At 49.3% G+C, this 15,304-nt stretch overlaps 1 long non-coding RNA gene across 1 annotated transcript; it reads right to left on the minus strand.

The window, feature by feature from the left end:
- Positions 1 to 235: 235 nt before the first annotated feature.
- On the minus strand, positions 236 to 9,631 carry LOC132658754 (uncharacterized). Its single transcript, XR_009598751.1, has 3 exons — positions 3,347 to 9,631; positions 3,155 to 3,256; positions 236 to 859 (listed from the first exon to the last, which is right to left on the minus strand). It is a non-coding gene; the product is annotated as an uncharacterized LOC132658754 (long non-coding RNA).
- Between the last annotated feature and the right edge of the window lie 5,673 nt (positions 9,632 to 15,304).

The raw sequence follows: 15,304 nt of genomic DNA on the forward strand, positions 1-15,304 counted from the left end.
TGTTACAAGTCAGAACGGTGGGGTCTCAAAGAGTTGGAGACAACTGAGAGATGTTCACTCAGGCTTGGAAAGGATCACAGGGATTCTAGCAATGTTCTATTACTTTACATACGTGCTGGTTATTGGTGGGTCAACTTTGTGAAAAACCATTAATCTGTTTACTTAATATTTGTGCATTTTTCCTATTTGCAAAGTATACTTCCATTTTAAAAGTTTTAAAAGCAGAGTATGTATATTTCTTTTTCTTTCCTTTTTATTTATTTATTTTTTAAAGGTTAAGTTTGCTGATCAAAGATTCTTTGATTCCAGGGGAGAGGAGTGAGAATCATACTGAAAACTTTTGTTCCTGATTGGATAGAAGGATGGAAGCTGCTTTTGACTACTTGCTTGATCATGAATGGTGCCAAAGGCTACACAACAAACAGTGGAGGTAGGAACTGTATTTCCATTTTTAGAGGTGGGGAAGACCCAAGGACAAGAAGGTGAGTGGTTTCAACTATGATCTGTGATTTGGCATTTCTAGAATGACAATCTTTGGGAACATCAGAGAGTAAAAAGGCCTCTAAAGAGCATCCAGTCCAGCCTCTTTAGTTTACAAAAGGGGAAAATGTGCTCCAGAAGAGAAAGGGATCATTCAGGATTATCCATCTACTGAAAGAAAGGGGACTAGAGCTTTAGTCTCCTAAGTATCCTCCAGTACATGACCAACCTGTGTCATGACCAGCATTTACAGACAGATCATCAAAACTCTTTAAGGAAGGGAGGGAGAAGAGTATTAAACTGGGAGTTGAAAGACCTGGATCCTAGCCTGGTTTTGTCAAGGAAGCTTATCTTCACCTTTCGGTTTCAATGTCTCCACCTGTGAAATACAAGGTGACAATACAAAAATCAACAAGAGATAGCAAGTTTTGGGTCCATGACAGAGGCAGATCCAGGTTGTGTGGGACCCGAAGCTTTATAATACTTAAGGCCCTATTTAAGGATAAGAATACAAAATTACCAATACAAAATTAGGAACAAAAGTGAATATTTAAAATGAGAGAAGAAATATAATAGAGCACACATTTGAAAAAAGTCGACAAATGCTAGACGTATCTCAAAATTAAAGAAAAATGACATAATGGATAAAAGCATAAATGCCCGACACACCTCTGTAATAGTGCCACTTTTCTGTTATAGTTGGAGACTCAGTTCAGTTCAGTTCAGTTCAGTTGCTCAGTGATGTCCAACTCTTTGTGACCCCATAAACTGCAGCACACCAGGCCTCACTGTCCATCACCAACTCTCGGAGTTTACCCAAACTCATGTCCATTGAGTCGGTGGTGCCATCCAACCATCTCATTCTCTGTTGTCCCCTTCTCCTCCTGCCTTCAATCTTTCCCAACATCAGGGGCTTTTCAAATGAGTCAGCTTTTCACATCAGGTGGCCAAAGTATTGGAGTTTCAGCTTCTACATCAGTCCTTCCAATGAACACCCACGACTGATCTCCTTTAGGATGGACTGGTTGTATCTCCTTGCAGTCCAAGGGACTCTCAAGAGTCTTCTCCAACACCACAGTTCAAAAGCATCAATTCTTTGGCACTCAGCTTTCTTTATGATCCAAATCTCACATCCATACATGACTACTGGAAAAACCATAGCCTTGACTAGATGGACCTTTGTTGACAAAGTAATGTCTCTGCTTTTGAATATGCTGTCTAGGTTGGTCATAACTTTCCTTCTAAGGAGTAAGCGTCTTTTAATTTCATGGTTGTAATCAACCATCTGCAGTGATTTTGGAGACTCAGAGGACTCAGCATACAGTTGCACTCACAGCTAAGATGTAAGTACAGCAATGCAATAAGGACGCAAAGGTGGATCACAGGGAGAAAGACAGGCAGAGCCTGGAAGAATCCATGCGCAGACTTCCTTATGCTCTCTCCCTCCCTTGGGGGGCTACAGAGAGGATACCCTTCCCTCAGCAAGGAAAATGCACTGACAGGTGTGCAATGTTTCTGCCCAGGGCAGCCCAGATCCAGAGCCCACAGCTTTTCTTCAGGGCTGGTCACATAGACAGCATCTGCCTACTGTACACTGGAATCCCGGACTCCCAGAAGGAAAATGGAGTTTGGCATAAAGCCCTCTGTATAAATGGTCTAAGCACAGTTTTCTGTTAACTGGGGACATTCTGAGAGCCACGATGCTAGATGCCAGCAGAAGGTCACTCTTATAAGCAGCCCTTTCTATGAACAGCAGTCTCAGGCCTGCTACATTAATTCATCTGCACACACACCCCTCAATGTTTGGGGTCTTATTTCATGTCTGTGCCCACAATGTCAGGGATTCTGAAGAACATCTTTCCCCCCAAGCCCCATCCAAATAGAAATATAAATATATCTTGTGTTTATAATTGCATACACTGCACACTGAGTATCCTCCTGACAGGACAGACCGTGTGTTCATTGGCTTTACATATCTGATTCATGACTGAAAGACTTTCCCATAGACTAGCTTCTAGCTCCATGTAGTGTGACCTGTGAGGCTCCCTCACCGTCAGCATACTTCTGGTACCTAGTGCTGTGAAGCACAGTAACATCACAATGTTCCCTCCAGCCTCAGACCTCTTGTCCTGATACTGCACACAGGCATGGTGAGTTTGAGTATTCCTGGAAGCTCTTTCAATACAGGACAGCTAGGAATAACTTGAATGTGTACAGAAGTGGTTGGGAGCCCCTAAAATATGTTTCTCCAAATCCAAACTACTTTCTCCTGATTTAATCTCCCCTTAGACAGATTCCCAATGTGCCCATGGTCACTGTATAGCCACCCAATACAAGACTAAGAAGGATGGAGGCAGCAGAATGGACACAGAGATGCCCTGAGCCAACTGTGGCTAAACCACCGTTCGTTGATTTTACAGACCAGACGCTGGCATATACCATAATGCTAGGGCCCCTTCCAGGCCTGGAACTGCCAATGACTCTGAAGCTTAATCTTAAACTTCATTAGCTTTCCTGTTCATTTCTGTCTGGTCCAGAGAGTTACTGAAGGGAAACCAAACACTGAGAAAAGACTTATGACTACGATAACAAGGTAGAAGGGAGGAGGGTATCTAACCAGAAGCAAGGATAAGGCAATCAGGACGAATTCCAGATAACCAGAATGCAAAAGTACCTGGGAGTGGGACTTCCTTGGTGGTCCAGTGGTTAAGACTCCTTGCTTCCACTGCAGGGAAATGGGTTCGATCCCTGGCCAGGGAACTAAGATTCCACATGCCTGAGAGCAAGGCCAAAATAAATAAATAAAAATTAAAAAGACATCTACATTTACTGAGGGCTCAAAAAATAAAAAAAAAATAAAAAGTACCTGGGAGTGAGTGACTAGCATGTGACCTAAAGAATGGAAAGATGGCTTGAGCTGGGACATCATATAAGGACCCAAACTACACAGCTGTCTTTCCTCCATGGCTGAGGTGAGAAGCCCGGCATGATGTTAGGTAGACACTGAGTGGTAGCAGGAGGAAGCAGTTCAGGGGAGGCGGGCTTCTTGAACCAGCATCAGAGAAGAACCATGCTGGGCCAGCATAGCATCGAGTCAAGTAACGCAGAAACCAAAAAGACAAAGACAAAGACAACCCTCTGAGTCTGTCAACACTGAATTCCCTGATGGTACAGTCATAGCATCCAATATGTACCGAGCTTGAAAGGACCTTCTAGGTCCCATGTTCCACGCCACAGCCTCTTTGGGGACAGGGCCAGTCACTAGTGCAGGGGCCAGGGCTGGCCCCTTGGGGGTGGACTCCTATCTCACTATCATCCACACCCCACCCACTCTGTAGTGTGCCACTCAGAGCCCACCTCCCTCTTCTTGCAGGGAGAGGCATTCTAGCACTTCAGATGTTTCTACAGAGAGTGGTCCTGAGTCCAATGAGATTACTGACATACTTGCCTTGCTTACCCACCTCGCACACACTGATGCCTGGGCAGGGCCTATCTCATCACCTACTGAGTCCAGAGTGGTACAGCAGAGTTGATGAGTGCCAAGTGACTCAAATATAAAGAAAGCTGAATGCAGAAGAATTGATGCTTTTGAACTGTGGTGTTGGAGAAGACTCTTGAGAGTCCCTTAGACTGCAAGGAGATCCAACCAGTCCATCCTAAAGGAGATCAGTCCTGGGTGTTCATTGGAAGGACTGATGTTGAAGCTGAAACTCTAATACTTTGGCCACCTGATGTGAAAAGCTGACTCATTTGAAAAGACCCTGATGCTGGGAAAGATTGAGGGCAGGAGGAGAAGGGGATGACAGAGGATGAGATGGTTGGATGGTATCACCGACTCGATGGACATGGGTTTGGGTGAACTCTGGGAGTTGGTGATGGACAGGGAGGCCTGTCGTGCTGCGGTTCATGGGGTCACAAAGAGTCGGATACAACTGAGCGACTGAACTGAACTAAACTGAAGTGACTTGAAGCCAACAGTCAGCACCTAGTCAGTGTCTCCTCTGGCAGAAGCATCTCTGGGGACAGTACCAAGGTAAACTGGGCGGGGTCTTTATCCTCAGAGGGATTGCAGTCTAGCTGGGGTAACAGTGCATGCATGCACATGTGCACACGCGCATACACAGAAACAGAAACAGAAATCGCCCAGGGTAACCTTGCACAAAAGGAGTACTATAGAGAGCGTTCTGGAAGACTGCACACGCACATACATACACACAAACAGAAACTGCCCAAGGTAACCTTGCGCAAAAAGAGTACTATAGAGAGCATTCTGGAAGGTTGCATGCACATACACACACACACAAACTCATACACACAGAAACCGCCCAAGGTATCCTTTCACAAAATGAGTACTATAGAGAGGGTTCTGGAAGTTGTGGGGAGGAAGGAACAGTCCTGAAGTCAGCCTCAGAGGCTTCAGGAGGACACAGGAAGTGAGGAGAGAGGGATTTGCTGGGCACACTGGGAGTCGGGCTGCGGGAGTGGAGGCGAGTCCATGACCATTGGGGAGACAGGGGGAAGTGCTCCTGCGAGGAAGGGAGGAAGGCCCATGGTGGGGGTCAGAGCCCTGAGAAGCATGGAGGGCGAGGGCTGATCCTGGGCCCAGAACTGTTTTCACTGACCTCATTTGACAGACGGGCAAGATGAGGCCAAAAGCTGCAGGCACTCAAACACCAAGCTGTGGGAGTCAGGGGTTGCCTCAGGGAAAGCTGCGGTTTAGGATTCCTGGTTATGCTACCAGGGGACCTGAGTGGGAGGGGCTGGAGAAGGATTAGTAAACTGCCTGTGTCATGTCAGGACAGACCCCAGGTTAAGAGCACTCAGGAAGCACTGGACAGACAGGGTAATCTTCCAGAAACTTCTTCTTAAGGATTCTATCTGAGACTCCTCTACTCCTAACTGCTGATTTTATGCCAGGGGGAACTGAGTGGGAGAGAGGTGGCTGGCAAAAAAGACTCTTACGCTTCATCAAAGGTGTGCAAGGAAGGCTCAGGCACAAGCCATCCACATGTACCTGAGGTGACCCAAACGCTCTGGGGATGTGACGGGAAGGCAATGCACTCTGGATCAGTACCCCAGACACACTGAGCTCTATGGCTCCTGGCAACCATCCCTGGCATCCTTCCTCAGAGATTCCAGATTCTAGGAGCTGCGCCTTTCTGTCCGCCTGTCTAGGGCTTGTCAGCAATTTCCCCCTCTTCTCCACCTTTGTAGTCCCTAGGCCAGGCACCAAGGAGGTGCTCACACACCAGAGAGGGAGGGGATTAATGAAGGAAAAAGGTGACCGGTGGCCGTTGACAGAGCTATTGATGGGCCAGTGTCGCCAGACTGTCAGCGTCTTGAGGAGGGGGCGGTTGGGCACACTCCGCCTGGGCTTCCCAGGTGCCTGATGCTAAAGAAGCCCATTGACAAGTCCTGGGAACACGCGTCCCCTAGACTGTTCTCTTCACTGACTGACCACCAAAGGAACACCTCTGTGTTTGGATCCAGCCTCCCTGGTGTTCAGTCTCACCTCGCTTCCTCAGATGGTGCACATGCCACCTCCAGCCCCATGGGAAAGTGGTCATCCTTCTGAATGAAGGGCTCAGGCAATGCCACCGAGCACACTGTTCTCCTGCCATATTCCACAAAGGATACCTGACATTTCAACACACTGGCTACTCTAGCGACTGGGCTTTTGTCTCCTTGCTAAAGTGGGTCCACTTTAGCTATGATGTTACTGAATTGAAACAGACAAAGACTGACAAGCAAAGCCCTATGGTCTGTCAAAGCAGCCAGTCTTCTGGACACACACCAGAGGAGTCCCAACAGAGTGCAGAAGACAACACTCTACCAACTCTGAACCTGGAGCACTCAACTCAGCAATGGACGGAAAGGGTGGAGGCCACTTACATGAAGGTATCTTCCTAGATGCCATGTCATTAAGATTATCAAAAAAGGACATGGATGCCAGACACACCAACAGCTGTCCACAATTCTGAACCTTCACTTAGACCTAGAGTGTGGAGACAGGCCTCAGCCAGGGTCTGAAAGCAGGTCACTTGTTTCCATCAGAAATTCCCTTAGAAAAGTGTCCGTTACCTTACATTGTGGCTCAGATGGTAAAGAATCTGCCTGCAATGCAGAAGACCCAGGTTCAATCCCTGGGTTGGAAAGATTCCCTGGAGAAAGGAATGGCCATCCACTCCAGTATTCTTGCCTGGGAAATTACTTGCCTGGTCAGAGAAGCCTGGTGGATTACAGTCCATGGGGTTGCATAGAGTCGGACACAACTCATTGACTAACACTTTTGCTATGATCCAGACTACAACCAAACCAAAGTGGAACTCTTCTTGACAAAGTTGAACAGCCTCTTAACCCAAATTGTGTTCTTCAGAAAATATTGTACAGATGTTTCAGACACTCGCAGTTGAGAAACAAATACTTTCTGTCTCCTTCATATCTCAGGTCAGTTTCCAGATCTGTATACTTGAGGATGTTGCCCTTAATAGAAACATTCATTCAACACAGATTTATATTTTATGACACAATCAGAATAACAGTAAAAACTCTGAATCAAAGGATGTGAAAGGTCAAAGGCAGTCTGTGATCAGACCCTTGCTTTTCAAAATGCTATCCACGTACCAGACACTTAGGCATCAACTGGGATCTGGTCAGAAGCACAGAATCTCAGGTCCACCTCAGAACATCTGAATCAGAAGCCACATTTGACAAGATCACTGAGGGATCTGAATTCACACTGAAATCTGAGATCTAGTTTTCAAACCGTGTTCTCTGGCACATTTTGGGGGCCTCTATGAGGAGTGGGCCGGGAAGAGATTAGGAAGAAGGCGGATGGGGAGGAGGCCTCGCTTCAGCTGAGCAGCCTGCCTCTGATCTGTTTGGGAGGCTGAAACCCACACCACCCCCCAGTTAGATATCCCATGGACACAAAGGTTGGAGAATCACTGTTCTGGACCAATCATCTCGTTTTCTACATGCACAACTGGCAACTTCCAAATAGCATAAGGGAATTTCACCAAAGTCACATTATAGTCCCTTGAACACTGTTAGAGGATTCTTAAATTTACAAAGTCTGGGAATTAAAAAAAAAAATCTTTATAGGCAGTGTTGCTGGAATAACCTCCCAACTGCAGAAGTAGAGGCAAAGACAGACCCTGAGCCCCAGTGGGAGACATCATGACGTCCAAGGTTGTGCCCTGGAAAAGCCCTGTGACATGAGCGTCATCTTGTGCTACCTGGTTTTCAGCAGAGGAGAGACACACCCAGAGATAGCAAGTGCCAAGGCTACACAGCAGGAGAAGAGCTGATGTCCAAACCCAGGTCCCTGGACCCGAAAGCCCAGGTTCTGGATCATGTCATTCACATCATGAGCACAAATAGGCAGCCCCTCTGTGTGCCCTATGCATTGGCCCAGCCTATGAGCTACATGGACACACATCCACTCAAAAAAGGAGCCATCCACCCTCACGGACCTGTGGGATACAAACAATGGGCTTCTGTGCCAATGCCTGGGCTCCTGCTATAGGCTCAAGGCACGGAACATGCAAATTCAGTTGCTATATCTTTGTGGTAATGAGAGTTAAGAATCCATTGCTATGTATCTGACATCTCCATGCCTTGGGAAAGTTAGAAGGATTAAGAAGGCAGAAATGGTCAAAGGAGGAAAAGGAAATGAAATACTTCACAATGTATTACATATTAGGTTTAGCGCCTCATTTTTATTTTCACACCCTCCAAGCACTGCATTGAGCTTTCTGCCATGGAAGCTCTTATTGCTAACCACCTTTAATTAAAACTGAAGCTGCAAAAAAAAAAAAAAAAAAAAAGACAATCCAATCAAAAAATGGTCAGAACACCTGAATCGACATTTCTTCAAAGAAGACACAGATGGCCAAAAGGCACATGAAAAGAGGCTCAACATTCTTAATTATCAGACAAATGCAAATCAAAACTCCAAGGAAGTATCACCTTACACTGGACAGAATGGCCATAATTAAAAAACCTACCAAGAATAAATGCTGGGGAGGGTGTAGAGAAAAGGCAACCCTTGTACACTGTTGGTTGAAAAGTAAATTGGTACAGTCAACATGAAGAACAGTATGGAGGTTCCTTAAACAATTACAAACAGAACTACCATATGATCCAGCAATCCCACTCCTGGATATATACCAGGAAAATACAAAAACTTTTGAGAGACAAAAATTTTCTCAAACTTCTGTTTGAGAAGATACATGCATCCCAATGTTCATTGCAGGACTATTTATAATAGCCAAGATATGGAAGCAATGTAAATGTCCATCACCAGCTAAACAAGATAAAGAAAATGTGGTACACACGCACACAAGACACACACACAGACAGAGACACAGACACACACACAGACACACACACACACAGAGGAATACTACCCAGCCATGAAAAATAATGAAGGAATACCATTTGCAGAAACATGGGTGGACCTAGAGATTATCATACTAAGTGGAGTATGTCAGAAAGAGAAAGATAAATGTCCTATGATATTAATTATATGTGGAATCTAAAAAGATGATACAAATGAAATTATTTGCAAAGCAGACACAGACTCAGAGAATAAACTTTTGGTTACCAAAGGGGAAAAGCAGGGGAAGGGATAAGTTAGGAGTTTGGGATTAACAGATACACACCACTATATATAAAATAGTAGTACTGTGGTGCTGGAGAAGAGTCTTGAGAGTCCCTTGGACAGCAAGGAGACCAAGTCAGTCAGTTCTAAAGAAATCAACCCTGAATATCCATTGGAAGGACTGATGCTAAAGCTGAAACTCCAATATTTTGGCCACCTGATATGAAGAGCCAGCTTACTGGAAAAGACCCTGATGCTGGGAAAGACTGAAGACAGAAGGAGAAGAGACTGCTAGAGGGTGAGATGATTGGATGGCATCACTGACTCAACAGACATGAGTTTGAGCAAACTCTGGGAGAGAGTCAAGGACAGGGAAGCCTGGTGTGCTGCAGCCCATGGGGTCACAACGTCGAACATGACTGAGTGACTGAACAACAATGTATAAAATACATAATTAAGGTCCTACTGTATAGAACAGGGAACTATACTCAATATCTGCAATAACTTACAATGGAAAAGAATCTGGAAGTGTTTATGTAGTGAATCACCTTGATGTACACCAGAAACGATGGACATAACATTGTTAACCAACTATGTGAAAGTGAGGGAGAGTCACTCAGTGGTGTCCGACTCTTTGTGACGCCATGAACTCTACAGTATACAGTTCATGGAATTCTCCAGGCCAGAACAGAGGAGTGGGTAGCCTTTCCCTTCTCCAGGGATCTTTCCCATCCAGGAATCAAACTGGGGTTTCTTGCATTGCAGGCTGATTCTTTACCAACTGAGTTATGAGGGAAGTCCTAACTATATTTCAATTAAAAAAAAAAAAAAGTGAAGTTGGAAGAGCGGGCCAGCAGATGGCACAACGAGCAGGCAGCACATTACTGTCAAACTCCAGTTTCATTTCAGACACAAAGCTGGCCCCTTTCCTAAAGCCTCCTCCAAGTGTCATCTGGGGACTCTAGGTGGGCAATACAACAGGCCAAGGCCACCCTCCCCATATCATCTTGTCTTCACTGCCTGCACTACTCCTTCTAAGGCAGTAAGCAAGGGGCCCACACTGCTAAACTCCTGGCGCTTGAAGCTGCCACAGCTCAGGCCACTGGGGAGCTGGTCTGGGCAAAGCTGCACCACGTCTTCCTTCTCTGCACAATGCATCAGCAGCAGCCACTCTGCTCAGCCTGGGGGACACTGGGTGCCACAGGGGGCAAATCAACCTACTGCTGGGGGCCAGGAGAATCTGGGCCCAACGCCCTCACCTCTGTGTGTGTTCAGTCGCTAAGTCATGTCCTACTCTTTGTGACCCCATGGAATGCAGCATGCCAGGCTTCCCTGTCCTCCACCATCTCCCAGTTTGCTCAAATTCACATATTCACCTGTGCACCCCTCTGGTCTATCTGCTGTCTGACCCTGTGTATGGGAGGCACACAAAGCTTTGTCCAATCACTGTCTAACCAAATAACTGAATCAATGAATTCTTCATGGGCAGAGAGGCAATTTAGAGTTGGTGATGGTATCTAACCATCTCCCGACAATAACTCTCAGAACATAAAGACCTAATGTCATATCTCTAAACCTCATTCTGGATGCAAGAACAAGAATTGGAGACCTCATCACAAGCCAGGAGAAGTCAGCCTGTGGAAGAAGGTGCCCATGCCCAGTTCAGTGAGGACAGGCACCAGCTGCCAGAGCCACTCATCCTGGAAAGAGCCATGCCGGTCACCTGACTCACCTGTGCGCCCCTCTTGTCTATCTGCTGCCTGACCCTGTGTATGGGAGGCACACAAAGCTTTGTCCAATCACTGACTAACAAAATCACTGAATCAATGAATTCTTCTCGGGCAGAGAGGCAATGGCTTGCCTTTAAAACTGCAAGTGAGGGCATTAATCAACTGTATGCAGGGCAAAGACCAGATGACTTAGAGTCGCCCCTGAGTGGGACCCAGGCTAGTATCCCAGGCCCTTTCCCATGACCTTGATCCAGCTACACACCTGGGCTCAGTTCCCCCCATGGGTCTGACCCTTCTGAGGGCCCTTCCCCCATTTCCCAGCCAAGGAGACCCTCTTCACTATGAGACCCAGCCCAGATGACACTCCCATCTAAAAAGCCCTTGATGTGAGTCAGTGTTTGGTTCCCCACGCTTCATGCTCCCCAACCTCTGCTTTGTTTCAGGCTCTGAACTTTACAGATCTGCCTGGAAGATGTGCTCCAGCCTCTCTACCCCCGAGCCCTGAGTGATACAGGGGTGAGTGGAGACCTGACGCCCTGCACGGTGGAGGAGCCTGTTGCAGGACAGGTGTCCTTGGACTTGAATGTGCTTTGCCTCGTGAGGTCTGGCACTCAGACCTGCCCTCTCCCATCAGGCTGTGCTTACACCGGGGCCAGCTGATGGCCAGGTGGCCAGCACACTGGAAGCAGCTCTCCTGCCCAACCCAGCAGTTGTCTCATGCGAAAGACGCCAAGAGCCCCTCCCACCAGGCTGAGAGCAGGGCAGAGCGTGGTGCCACCCAGCCAAAGGCACTTGGAATCCTGTGTGTACACACAGCCACCGCTCAGGCACCAATTCCTGGTTTTAGTTCTCCCGCTTGGTCAGTAGCGATCACGAGCCTCAGGCACTGTGACGGCTCGACCACCGGGGCCCACCGTGGACACCTCCAACGCCTGTCTGTGCTCTGCACCTCCCGACAGGCTGGCAGGAACTGTCAGGTCAACATCACAGGTGCAGGGATGCCCTGCCCACCCTGCCTGCTCCCTGTCCCCTTAGTGGTGAGTCCCCAGACAGCCTCCAGCACCAATTCCCCCCCACCCCACCTCTGGGAACAACCTCATGAAGGACCCATCCCGAGGTGGCTGGCCCTGGAGTGGTCTGAGGAGAGGTGGCAAGATGGGGCCTTGGTACGTGGTTGACATCCCCTGCCCCACTGGTTATGAGATCCCCTCCTGGGGGTAGTCAGGTGCACTCAGCCCTGGGCTCAAGGCCACAGCCCAGCTGCTAGAACTTTCACTGGGCTGGCAGGGGGAGACGAATTCCCTGGCAAGTGAGAAGATCCAGGAGTGTGGGACAAGGGGGAAATAGAGGGAAGTGACCTCTTTGCTGTGCTGTCCACAGGGGGCTGAGCAGCTCAGGGTGAAGAACAGTGAGAACCAGGGGCAGGGGAGCCAGGGTCTCCCCGGTATCTGACAAAGCTCCAGGCAGTGGACAAACATCAGCCCAGGATTCTACAGGATTGGCTGAACCACAAAGACACGGAACATTCCACTAAGGCAGGCCTGACCTGCTGGCATCGGAGGTCCTCTTGGGAAAACCTGCATCCCTGACATGAAGGCCAGGGAGACCGGGAGGCAGGCCCTTGAAGACCAGGACTACACAGACGTCTCTGAACTTCGGAGCCTGCAGCAGCAGCCCATCCCCCCACCCAATAAATAGCTGGTGCCCTCCCACCCCCACCCCCAAGGGAGCAAATGGGACTGGAGCCCTCCCTCACAGGTGCCCTCCATCCCAGGAGGCAGAGGAGCTCCCCGTCCCGAGTTGTGGCAGGACCCACAGCACTACCAGCAGGAGAGCCCAGGAACCATGGGAAGAGGTGGTCACATACTGCCCGGCCACCAAGCAGAGCGAAGTCACCACACAACACAGGCCAGGCTCGCCAGGCCTCATGATGGAGGAGATGGACGACACCCCCACTCCCTGTCCCCACTGCCCAGGGATTGCAGCAGAGCTTGCAGGGTTGCACTGAGTGGTCAGGAACCAGGGGCCATGATGAGGACTGCCGCCGCCCAGAAGACCGTACCCACAGAGCGGGGCAGGTGGTCAGTACAACACGGCCTCCTGGGGGCTCAATGGATGGGCAACGGATTAAGGTATGCTCCAAAATGACGCTGAGGCCAAGGGCAGCCACCCCAGTAAACAGGTCAAGATCCCTCGTCCAGGTTCGGCCCCCAAGCCAATTCTCAGATCTGGAACCGAGAAACAGGGATAAGGTGGGCCCCTGGGGGAAGGACGCTGCAGCACCACAGCACACAAACAAGGGAAAGACCCCAGCTCTTCCCAAAGGGACCTCAGGCTCTTGGTCAGTGACCCCATCTAGGGAGGTGGGACCTTCAGAGGCATGGATGTTGCCAGACACAGGGTCAACTTGACACTGATGTGACAGACCCAGTTAACTCTGACTCTGCAGTCACTTTGGGAGGACCCCCTGGGCTGGGCTTTCTGAGCAGAGGGGGTCAAGGGGCAAGGGACACAAGGCCAGTCCCGAGGAATCATCAGTGGGTCTTGAGCTGGGAGAGCCTGGAATGCAGTAGCCCCCAGAGCCACGTGCGGGGCTTAGTGAGACCTGGGCGAACATGTGATATGAGTGAAAGATGGTAAGGCCAAAGGGAAACCCTGTGTAAATTCCAGCGAGTAAAAGAAAGGCACAGAAAAAGAGGAGGGGATACATGTCCCACTGATGAACTGGAGGACCTTCTCACCCTGGTGGCGCCTCATGGGCATTCTCTGCTCCTGATGCTCACACCCTCTCTGTGCTTAGCCAAGTCTCCATGGTGTGCACGCAAGTACTCAAACGGTAGCCAGATGGGGCTCTCGCCCAGAGCACAGGAGTCCAATCACTGAAGTCTTCCCACCATGGGTATGGGATGGCAATGTTCCTCCAGACAAGCCCTCCCTGCTCCTTGATATCAGAAACAAAACAGCTGGACCCATTCAGTGGGCTGCTGGTGTCCAGAAGCCTGGTGTCCAGAAGCCCCCTCCAGTGCTGGGGGGCCTGGGGCCCGAGTCATGGCCAACCTGTTCAGATGGAGGACAGTGAAGAGCACATAGTCCCCAGAGTTCAGGAGAGATGGAGACACGCAAACCAGCATCTCCTGCTCCCGGGTCAGATGCGATAAAAAGGCCTGTGATGTGAATGTGAGCGGGGCAGCACCAGAAGCTCACATAAACTCCTGAGGTCCCCCTGGGCGGTGCCCCATCCCCTGGGAGGTACCCCATCCCCTGGGCAGGCAGCACCCGAGAAGTGGCAGCGAAGTGGACACCCGTGTCCTCTCAAGGAACTGCAGTGAAACTGAGATAAAATCAGAAATGCTGTCGGTTCTCAGGCTGGCCCCTCGATCTGGGCTACATGGAGAGGGGCAGAGCCAATAGGAGCTGCCCCGGGGACAGAGAGGAAGGTTGGTTGATGTCCCAGAGCTCCATGACTGCTCCTGGGCTTGTCCTGGCCTGGAACTGAAGCTAGGCAGGGACCAAGGGACTGACACGGACGTGAAGGAGCCCTCTCTCACAGGCAGAGTGCTGGACGCCAGGGCAGTGTCTCCTCTGGGACTGCTCGCCCCAGGTGCCAAGCCTGGGGATGGACTGCAGCCCCCAGTGGGAGGGCCTGAGGGACACGCGCTGACCTCTGGGGCACTTACGGCTCCAAGAGACCAGGTGAATACTGAGTCTGTCGCTAGCCTGCAAACAGAAGAGGGAAAATCTGAAACACAAAAAATCCAGGGCAGGATGAGTGTCCAGACCCTGAAAGAAGTGCCCACAACTCAGCACAGAAAAGATACACAGCTCAGCAGAGAGATGGGCAACAGGCATTTCAGAGAGGAAACCACATTGGCCAAGGAGGACCCAAGGGAAACTGAGAATCTGGGTTGAGCCCGCCCCAGGTCAGTGCTGCCTGCAAATGCACAGCAGGAGCAAAGTGGAAACCCTCACCAAGCCTCAGAGACCCAGGTGGGGTGGGAGGCAGCACTCCCCATGGCTCGGTCCTCACATCTGGACACGTGAGGAGAGCTGGGGCCAGCAGCAGGGAAGGGATGGGTGCAGAGAAACACCATGGAGCAGGTCCTCACAACTGCTCCCATCAACAGCCACACATCATAGGTCTCCAGTTCACTGGGCAAGGTCTACTTCAAAACCAGGATTTGCTCCAGTTTCATCCACCTCATTAGAACTGATTCAAATGTATTCTTTTTAACGATAACCCTGTATGGGAGACAGCAAAAATGACACAGATGTATATAACAGTCTTTTAGACTCGGTGGGAGAGGGAGAGGGTGGGAGAATGGCATTGGAACATGTATAATATCATATAAAAATAATTAATAAATTAATGTAAAAAAAAACAGGATTTGAGAGGAACAGCAGCAGCCCACCCACCATTCACAGGACCCTCCCTCATTATTTGAAACCACTATGAGGAGATTCTGGGGTGTCTGGAGACTGCTGGTAACCA

The sequence above is a fragment of the Ovis aries genome, chromosome X (genome assembly GCF_016772045.2).
Source record: "Ovis aries strain OAR_USU_Benz2616 breed Rambouillet chromosome X, ARS-UI_Ramb_v3.0, whole genome shotgun sequence".
In the NCBI taxonomy this organism is placed as follows: domain Eukaryota; kingdom Metazoa; phylum Chordata; class Mammalia; order Artiodactyla; family Bovidae; genus Ovis; species Ovis aries.